Source organism: Bos grunniens, chromosome 16 (assembly GCF_055505025.1).
Source record: "Bos grunniens cultivar Pamir isolate PY7600 chromosome 16, Bosgru_T2T1.0, whole genome shotgun sequence".
Taxonomy (NCBI): Eukaryota; Metazoa; Chordata; class Mammalia; order Artiodactyla; family Bovidae; genus Bos; species Bos grunniens.
The window spans coordinates 16,363,709-16,373,883 of NC_141180.1; the positions used below are offsets into that span (position 1 = coordinate 16,363,709).

The window sequence follows — 10,175 nt, forward strand, 5'->3', positions numbered from 1 at the left end:
ATGACATGACTGAGTTTGCTTCTCCCAACTACAAAGACCCCACATGCAGCACCTACAAGATCCTGTGTGCCGCAATGACGATCTAAGACATGGCACAGCCAAATAAAAAATTTTTTAAGTTTGAAGACAATTTTTTTTTAATTAAAAACTTTAATTAAAATTAAAAATGTGTCCTCGTTTCTTGGTGCTCCAGTTTTCTCACCTTTTAGAAAATGGGGCAGTAATAATAGTGTTGTAGGAATTACGGAAAGCATTTAGTGCCTCTCACACGTTTGGTTGAACCATACGAAACTGCTATCTTTGTAGGACAAGATGATGGAATAGTGGCAATTTCATAATTTTCAAGCCTATACTAAGTGTTCAATAAGTGTTACTTTTTTTTCTCCTTATTTAATTTGAATGTATTATTTGGTAATTTTTGTTCTGCTTTTAAATCTATGACACGGGCTTTAAAGGAGCTTCATCCTAGTTTTCTATCTGCGTATATGTGAGTAGCAGTATAATTATTATAATAAGGATTAGTTAGTTGACAGTGCGGATAGGAGAGGTTCTGTGAGTGAGCCTTTTTCTCTTTAAAGGGGAAAGCATTTTTCAAATTTGACAGATCCTACCCTAGACCTTTCCCAGTCTGCCTCATTTAATTCACCTGCCCTGTGTTTTCATCCTCACATTAGGATGCTGATCTTAGTTTGGGGTCAGTTAGAAAATCTGACAAGTGAGCTGGGCTTTTGATTTCTCCTGATAGAACATGACACTGGGAAGACCTTTCACACCTTGGCAGACTGGAGAGCAGACAGTTCTGAACCAGTGTCTTGATCCAAGTGAGTACCCAGATACCTTGCTTGCTCACTAGGGGCTGATGGTGAGAATTTTATTAGCCAGCAGGCATATATGCCAAGTATGGCTCAAAGTGCTTTGTGTGTATTATCTCCTTTAGTCCTTGTAAGAGACCTATGACATAGGTGGTATGATTTTCCCCCATATTGCAGATGAGGAAACTGAGGTACAGAGACGTTAAGAAACCTGCCCATGGTCAATCAGCTATCAGGAATTCTAACCGGGACTGGCTCCAGGACCTGTGCCCTTGGCGACTGCTCCCCAGTCTGTCTGGGCATTATCCGTTTGTCCTCAAAACCATCCTAGGTGATAGGTAAAGGAGCTGGGGTCTTCCCGGCTCTAGAGCAGGCTCCTAACCCTCCTCACCCTGCCTGCTCTCTTGCCCAGTGCCCATCAGCCCTGTGTGCTGTGTCCCCATGGCTCCCTGTAGACTGGCCTCCTTTCCAGCCCCAGTGCCTCGGCCCCTCCTTGGGGTGACATTGTTTCTCTGACCTTTCTTAAAATAGTTAAAAAGTGCATGTGAATTCTCTTGACTTGAATTGCCCCTTTGCCCTAGGGGTGAGCTAGCATTCTTTCCCCATTGAGTGCGCCTTGGAGAGCTGCCCACAGGCAGTGCTGGAGGACCCACCCAGAAGGATGGCGTTACTTGGTTAGGTGATGGTTTTCTTCCGCTCTAAAACCACTTTCCCCATTTTGAGAAGGCCTGCCTTCGTGAATGTGCTGGATTTCCTTTTTTTTTTCCTTTCCATGAGTAGAATGACCGCATGTATTTTTGTTTATTAACCTAATCCTCGCAGAGAAAAGGCAAGAACATTATTAGGCGTAGTAAAAGTGGTGGGGGTTTTTTTACATTACTATGGCCAGAGGTGGCTGATCCAGGTTTCTAAGGAAGAGCTCTCCTTAAGGAAAAGAATATATGAATTACAATCCTAAAATTGAAATAGGGTCTGGGCAGGAGCACATGCTGGCGGGGACCCTGAGGCTTACCCTTCACTACGTGATAAATCCACCTCTGGCTGTGACACTCGGGAATTTGAACATCTTTTGTTTTCTCCAATTCCTCTTATTTCCAGTGTCCTATTACTGTATTTGTAGATGCACTGAATCTGTGTTGAGGGATTAGCAAGATCAGGGTGGACTGGAGTAAAGGGAGACAGAGCAGTCTGAACTTGGCCTTGCACGGGCAGCAGGGGCAAGTCCAATTGAAATGGAAGGAGTAGAAAGATGAGAAAGTTGAAGTAGGTTTCATTGTTGCTGTTTTATGGGTTTAATGTTTTAACATAATGTTATAGACAGTGAAATTTATTTATTAAGAGGATTAAGTTTTGGTAAAGTATCTTCATGAGGCATTCAAAAAAGTCACGAGCTTTTCAAAAAAAAATTTTAGCGGAAATACACATTGATGGTCACTTAGTCTTACCCTCCCCCCTTTATTTAAATTATTTATTTATTCATTTTGGGCTGCGCTGGGTCTTGATTGCTGTGTGCAGGCTTTCTCTGGTTGCGGCAAGCCAGGGCTTCTCTCCAGGTGTGGTGGTTGGGCTTCTCACTGTGATGGCTTCTCTTGCTGCAGAGCGCTTGCTCTAGAGTGTGGGCTCAGTAGTGGTGGCGTGAGGTCTTAGATGCCCCATGGCGTGTGAAAACCTCCAGGAGCGGGGATCAAACCCTCTTCCCTGGCAGGGATCGAACCCCGCCTCAATGGCAGGAAGATTCCTAACCACTGGACCACCAGGGAAGTCCCTCACCCCTTTTATAGTAGTAAAAGGATGGGAATTTTATAAGAAAGACGGCATCTTAACAGTAGAGAGTTTCACTTATAAAAATGGAAATGAATAATTTTATCCTTTAAATATTTTTCGTCATTTCTTAAAATGTTAAGTTCATTTCAAAGTAGTCTGAAACATTGAAACAACTTTAAGAGTCCTACAAAAAGGTCCTTGAGGCCCAGAGTTACCCAAGTTTATGAAATGTATGAAATATAATACGGATATAGCACAAATAGCAGGAAAACAAAGACACAGTACTCCCAGCGTGTGGTAGTAATATGGCTTTTAATTTCCAAAGCAAGATTCTCAGTGAGAGTAGCTGGTGCTGCAGTGCTGTGCTCAGTCGCTCAGCCATGTCCAACTCTTTGCATCCCCATGATCTGTAGCCATCCAGGCTCCTCTGTCCATGGAAGTTTCCAGGCAAGAATACTGAAGTGGGTTGCCATTTCCTTCTCCAGGGGATCTTCCTGACCCAGGGATCGAACCTGCGTCTTCTGCATTGGCAGGCAGATTCTTTTCCACTGAGCCACCTAGGAAGCCCATGACAGCAGTTAGACTAAAACACAAAAGCCACCCTTTAGTGAGTACTTAGTATGTGTCAGTACCATCAAATGTTATTTTCAGAACTGAAGCTCAGAGAATAGATAAAAGACACACGGTGTGTAGGAACCAGATTCCTACTCAGATCTGCCTGACTCCCAAGTCTTACCCCACTTCTTACACAACTCCGGTGCTTGGGGAATGCAGATGTTTCCAGAACAGAGAAGCTTTTTCTGGACATCTCAAATCTTAATGCTTGAGGGTTACTGTTGAGAGATAAAACCTCCTCAGGAGCCCTTCAAAGACGCAGAAGTTAACAAGCATAGAAATCAGAAGAGAGATTTGGAGAAGTGCTGCCATGCTAGAGACATACTCAGCAGCACACAAAGCATGGCGTTGCTGTTTTTTCATTTTGAGTTTTACTTGCCTTTTGTTGATTTCTAAAGTATGAGGCAGAGGCCAATTCCCATAACATATGTAACTCCTCTAGAACAAAGTGACTGAGAGTTGGGCTCCTCAAAGTGTGTAGTTTCTCTTATGTCTTGCTCTTCACCCAGTATTTTTTTAGTTGGAGTATAGTTGAGAGTTGGACTATAAAGAAAGCTGAGTGCCAAAGAATTGATGCTTTTGAACTGTGGTGTTGGAGAAGACTCCTGAGAGTTCCTTGGACTGCAAGGTGATCAAACCAATCAATCCTAAAGGAAATCAGTCCTAAATATTTATTGGAAGGACTGATGCTGAAGCTGAAACTCCAATACTTTGGCCACCTGATGTGAAAAACTGACTCATTAGAAAAGACCCTGATGCTGGAAAAGATTGAGGACAGGGGGAGAAGGGGATGACAGAGGATGAGATGGTTGGATGGCATCACTGACTCAATGGACATGAGTTTGAGCAAACTCTGGGAGTTGGTGATGGACAGGGAGGCCTGGCGTGCTGCAGTCTATGGGGCTGCAAAGAGTCAGACATGGCTGAGCAACCGAACTGAACTGAACTGATAGTTGCTTTACAATATTATGATAGTTTGTGCTGTACAAGGAAGTGAATCAGCTATATGAATACATATATCTCCTCCTTCTTGAACCTCCCCCAAACCCCCACCACCCTACTCCTCTGGGTCATCTCAGAGATCAAGCTGAGCTCCCTATACTACATAGCAGCTTCCCACTAGATTCACATTTCCCATATTTGCACAAACGATGTCTTTTTTTTTGTAATTGGCTATGCTGGGTCTTAGTTGTGGTGATGTGGGATCTTAGTTTCCCGACCAGGGATTGAACCTAGGTCTCCTGCGTTGGAAGCACAGAATCATAGCCACTGGACCATCAGGGAAATCCCTAGAAGATGTCTTTTAACTGATGAACTTCTATTTTCATTAGTTTCATGCTAATTCCATTTATCAAGAACCAGAGCTGCAATTCTCATTTCATTAGTCAAGTTAAACAGATTACTGGTCGTAAACTAAAAATTATTTGCTTAATTGATCCATGTTATCCACCTTCAATATAATCATCTGGTGTTCCATTTTGGAAGTACCCTGAATTGCAAGCTTATTTCTGTCCACATTTCTGGAATGCCCTCACATTCCAGTTTTAAGATTGAAGATTAGAGTTTTTATATGGGACTCCTGAGATAACTCTGGGCTTGAGGAAGTTGGGATCATAATCACAGACGGCATGGATAAGGAACCCAGCCACCATTCACCAGGCACTCAGCGGATAACAAACGTTTGACTGGGCCCCTCGTCCATGGTGCCATCACATGTCTGCCAGCGTCACACAGCACCGTCTCACGCCAGCTGGGTTTGGATGGGTTTGGGTAAGTTCTGACCCGCTGTGATTTGCCAGCATCACACAGCACCGTCTCACGCCAGCTGGGTTTGGATGGGTTTGGGTAAGTTCTGACCCGCTGTGATTTGCCAGCGTCACACAGCACCGTCTCACGCCAGCTGGGTTTGGATGGGTTTGGGTAAGTTCTGACCCGCTGTGATTTGCCAGCGTCACACAGCACCGTCTCAAGCCAGCTGGGTTTGGATGGGTTTGGGTAAGTTCTGACCCGCTGTGATTTGCCAGCGTCACACAGCACCGTCTCACGCCAGCTGGGTTTGGATGGGTTTGGGTAAGTTCTGACCCGCTGTGATTTGCCAGCGTCACACAGCACCGTCTCACGCCAGCTGGGTTTGGATGGGTTTGGGTAAGTTCTGACCCGCTGTGATTTGCCAGCATCACACAGCACCGTCTCACGCCAGCTGGGTTTGGATGGGTTTGGGTAAGTTCTGACCCGCTGTGATTTGCCTCCACTCTTCCCACTTCTTGTTTGCCTTTGCATTGTATCCTTTCCTCTCCCTAATTCTTTACTTCTCTATTTTCTTATTCTCTTTCTTCAGTCCCTGCATCTACCGCCTTCCTCCCTTTTCTCCTCTCTCTCTCCTTAGATTATCTGATGCTTATGCTCTCAGAATCATTTCTAAAAATTAAATATGCGGTTCTCAGGCACATTAAGTAATGCCCTCCCACAATTCCCCAAATGGCTCCGAATACTTGAAATGCTTCTTTCTAAACTGCAAAAATGCTGATTTTTTATTTCTATAGATTGCTTTGGCCAGCAACTGAGCAAATAACCCAAAATCCAAGACCAAGTTTTAATTACATTATTTTCTCTTTAGATTTATGAATAACTTCGACTTACAGACAAAAGAAAGTACAAAAGCACACCAAAGTGATTGGGAATGGGAAGGTAAGCCCAATTATAAAACAAACTGAATGGGCTCAGAACATATTAGAAACGGGGTGCTCTAAACAAGGCTCCTTTCATTCATATTCCTGCCGTGATCTTTGCCCTACCCCTTCTCTGCCTAGCCCAACATCATTGACAGAATACATGAAAACTGCTGTGTTAAAATGTTCTGTGAGCAAAAAAAATAAAAAAATAAAAAAATAAAATGTTCTGTGAGCTAAAATGCAGGTGCCTCTCACCAGCCAGTCAAGCTACAGAAACCTGGGACGCCCAGAACGGCAGCATAACATCTGCCTCAAGGTGGCGCTATATCCCTACACTGATGAACCTCGAGCCCCGCAGGACACACTTATTTCCATCTTCCTTCATCACTTAGGTTACTTGGACGTTTAAAGACAATAAACATCAATTATCTATGCTTGCATCTCTTTTGCTACGAGACAGTAGCCTAAAGGCTGGATACATGAAATACAAATTGAATGGTATATGACTCACCTGAATTTCACAGGCCAGCATTCTAAGACTTGCATGTCTCCTAGCCCAGCATTTGGCTAATGTTCTCCAGGACACCTTCTTGACCTCCCTACTAGACTCTATGGCCTACTTAGGGTCATAGTAGTCACGTGTGCCTCATCCTCTATGATCCCTTGACATAGTTGATACTCAGCAGGTGTCTATCAGTTGGATAATGCTGATTGAGCCAAATCATTGGACTAAGATATCCCCGAGTTCTGGGGATGGGTCCTAGGATGCCTGAACAGAACATATTAAAAGAAAAAATTTGAGACCTATGCAAAGAATAAATTCCTCCTAGGTTCAAATAGCCTCGATCCAATCAAGACAGAATTCCAGCTCACATGTCAGTGGCATCGAGGGAATTTTCATGGAACAGCTCCGTTATTCTGGCGTTACTGTCTAAGATAGGATGAAACCGTATGCATGAACTTATATCACCTTTCCTGACTCTGTTTATATCTAGGATTTTCTTTTTTTTCTGCTGTCTTTTTACATATATTTATTTTTAATTGAAGGATAATTGCTTTATAATATTTTGTTGGTTTCTGCCATATATCAACATGAATTAGCCATAGGTATACATATGTCTCCTCCCTCCTGAACCTCCCTCCCACCTCCCACCTTACCCCATGCCCTCTAGGTTGTCACAGAACCCCAGTGTGAGTTCCCTGAATCATACAGCAAATTCCCACGGGCTATCTATTTTTCATATGGTAGTGTATATATTTCCATGCTACTTTCTCCATTCTATACCTAGGATTATCTAGTCATGTTAGCTCTTAGGGATCATGCTGTAAATGTACAATGCTGCTGAATAACACCATGCCTTCTTTTGTTTATCCAAAAATTGAATCAAGACTCCAGAAGTACCTATAAATAAGATTTTCTTCTATTTGGTGGCTGAGTTAAAAGTCAGTGTATTTTGTCATTTTTTTAATTTTAATTTTTTACTTATTTTCAAATAAGTAGTGTGTTTGTATGATTCGATATCCAAAAGACAAAAAAAAAGAGGTACTATGGTTATTTTCCATTCCCACGATAGTTCCCCTTTTAACAATTAACTGCTGCTGCTGCTGCTAAGTCGCTTCAGTCGTGTCCGACTCTGTGCGACCCCATGGACGGCAGCCCACGAGGCTCCCCCGTCCCTGGGATTCTCCAGGCAAGAACACTGGAGTGGGTTGCCATTTCCTTCTCCAACGCATGAAAGTGAAAAGTGAAAGTGAAGTCGCTGAGTCTTGTCCGACTCTTCGCAACCCCATGGACTGCGACCCACCAGGCTCCTCCGTCCATGGGATTTTCCAGGCAAGAGTCCTGGAGTGGGGTGCCATTGCCTTCTCCGGAACAATCAACTAATAGTACTCGATTCTTGGGCATCCTTACAGAGATGGTGTGTGCATTTATAAGCAAATACCCATATATTTCCCCCCTTGTTTATATAAATACTAGCATACTATAAACAATGTTCTGCACCTTGATTTTTTGTTAAGTATGTCTGTGTGTGCTTAGTCGCTTAGTTGTGTCTGACACTGTGTGACCTCATGGACTGTAGCCCGCCATGCTTCTCTATCCACGGAGAAACACTCCATGGCTTGACATTCCCTTCTCCAGGGGATCTTCCTGACCCAGGGAGTGAACCCAGGTCTTCTGCATTGCAGGAGGATTATTTACTGCCTGAGCCACCAGGGAAGCCCTTTTGGCAATAATTTGGAAACTATTTTGGCAATAATTTCCTGTCAATATGGAAAGAACTTCCTTATTCTCTTTAATAACTGACTGTGTCATATTTTATTGTATAAATAAATGTACTGTAAGTGATCTAAACATTTTCTTTCTGATTTAGGTGGTTTCTGGACTTTCCTGGTGGCTCAGATGGTAAAACATCTGCCTACAATGTGGAAGACTTGGGTTCAATCCCTGGGTCGGGAAGATCCTCTGGAGAAGGAAATGGCAACCCACTCCAGTACTCTTGCCTGGAAAATCCCATGGACAGAGGAGCCTGGTGGGCTGCTACAGTCCATGGGGCTGCAAAGAGTCAGACACGACTGAGCGACTTCACTCACTCACTCACTGATCTTTTGAATTTATAAATGACATTATGATGAATTAATGATGTACAACAGTGCATAAACCATTTTATGTATGTTCAACCCTATTTATAAATAATTTTTTTTAAGTGAAATTTTAGATCAAAGTGTGTGTATACATAATTTTGATAGAGTGTTTTCAAGTCTATCAAAGAACATCAGTTACACTTCCTCTGGTGATGTAGGACGATGTTTATCCCCTCTCTCCCAACTTCTCTGTGTGTCTATAAATCAAACATTTATATCTTTGCAAATCTGATAGGTTAAAAAATGGTAGTGTATATTTGCATTACTTTTCATGTGAATAAGATTGAGCATCTTTTCGTATGTTTAAGAGCCAGTTGTATTTTCTTTTCTGTATTCCTATACTTCCTTTGCCCAACTGATGGCTTTTTTTTTCTTGTTGAATTTGTATGAGCTCTTTTTCTCATAGCGATGTAAGCCTTTTATTTGTCATAGAAATGTCAAATATTTTCTCACAGTTTGTCTTTTGACTTTATAATGGTTTTTACTATGGATAAAAAAGTTATTTCCTTTTTCTGTAATTGAGTTTATTAATCTTTCTTAGCTTTTAGCACTCAAGTCATATTTAGAAAAGTTTTCCTAGCTTCAAAATTAAAAAATTAATTTTCTTAAAGTTTCCTCTATTGTTTTTATGATCTTACATTTTAGATTTTTTATTTTAAAACATTGATTTTTTTTTTCCTTCTTAATAATTGCAGATTTAAGAATCCCAGTGACTAGCTTGGCCTCAGGCAGAAGTCCCACAGAGCTCCTAATTGACTAGCTTGCTTGTCTTTTTCATGATTTAAGGGTATTTTTCTTAAGATGGACAGCTAACACTACCCAAAGTATTTCACACATTAAGCTACAATTTCCCTGTCATTTAATCAAATATCTATATGCCAGGGGCTATTTGGTATATGTAAGATTCAATCCTTTTCAGGTCCTAGATTCTAGAGAATAGACACATCAGCAATAACTACAATTCCATAGGAAGCAAGCTAGAATAGAGAAAGGAGTAAAGTTATATAGAATATCAGATGGGGAGCAATACCTCTCCAAGACTGAATGTTAGGGGAAAACTGTGAGAATATAACCATTCCACTGGGTCTTGAAGGCTGTAAGAGTTTACCAAGACGTTCCTGGTGGTTCAGTGGTTAAGAATCCACCTGCCAATGCAGGGGAAACAAGTTCCATTTCTGGCCTAGGAAGATCCCACGTGCCACAAGACCAGTAGACCAACACACCACAGCTACTGAGCCCGAGCAGGGCAGCAACTACTGAAGCCCACCACGCTCCAGAGCTTGTGGCCCACAAGAGGAACCACCACGATAGAAGTCCGCGCACTGTAACCAGAGAGTAGCCCACACACAGCAAAGAAGACCCAGCACAGAAATAAGTAAATAAATAAAATAAGTTCTTACAAAAAAAAGAGTTTTCCAGATAGACAAGAGCAGCAAGGGTATACCAGGCTGAGGGAAGAGCATGGTGTCAGAAATTACAGTGTCCCAGAATTCTGTTCATTATCAGTATTAAAACAAGTAAATTAACTGATACCATGATTCCGCTATGTGATTGAACACTGGTTCCAAATTTTCTTAGTCCTCAGATAAAAAGAAGATATCCTTGACTTGAGCTTCCCAGGAGGCATTAGTGGTAAAGAACCCGCCTACCAATGCAGGAGACACAGGCG

General features: G+C 42.2%; 1 long non-coding RNA gene across 1 annotated transcript; it reads left to right on the forward strand.

The window, feature by feature from the left end:
- Window positions 1–481: 481 nt before the first annotated feature.
- Window positions 482–9,079, forward strand: LOC147356229 (uncharacterized). Its single transcript, XR_015143152.1, has 3 exons — window positions 482–821; window positions 5,809–5,879; window positions 8,236–9,079. It is a non-coding gene; the product is annotated as an uncharacterized LOC147356229 (long non-coding RNA).
- Window positions 9,080–10,175: the final 1,096 nt, after the last annotated feature.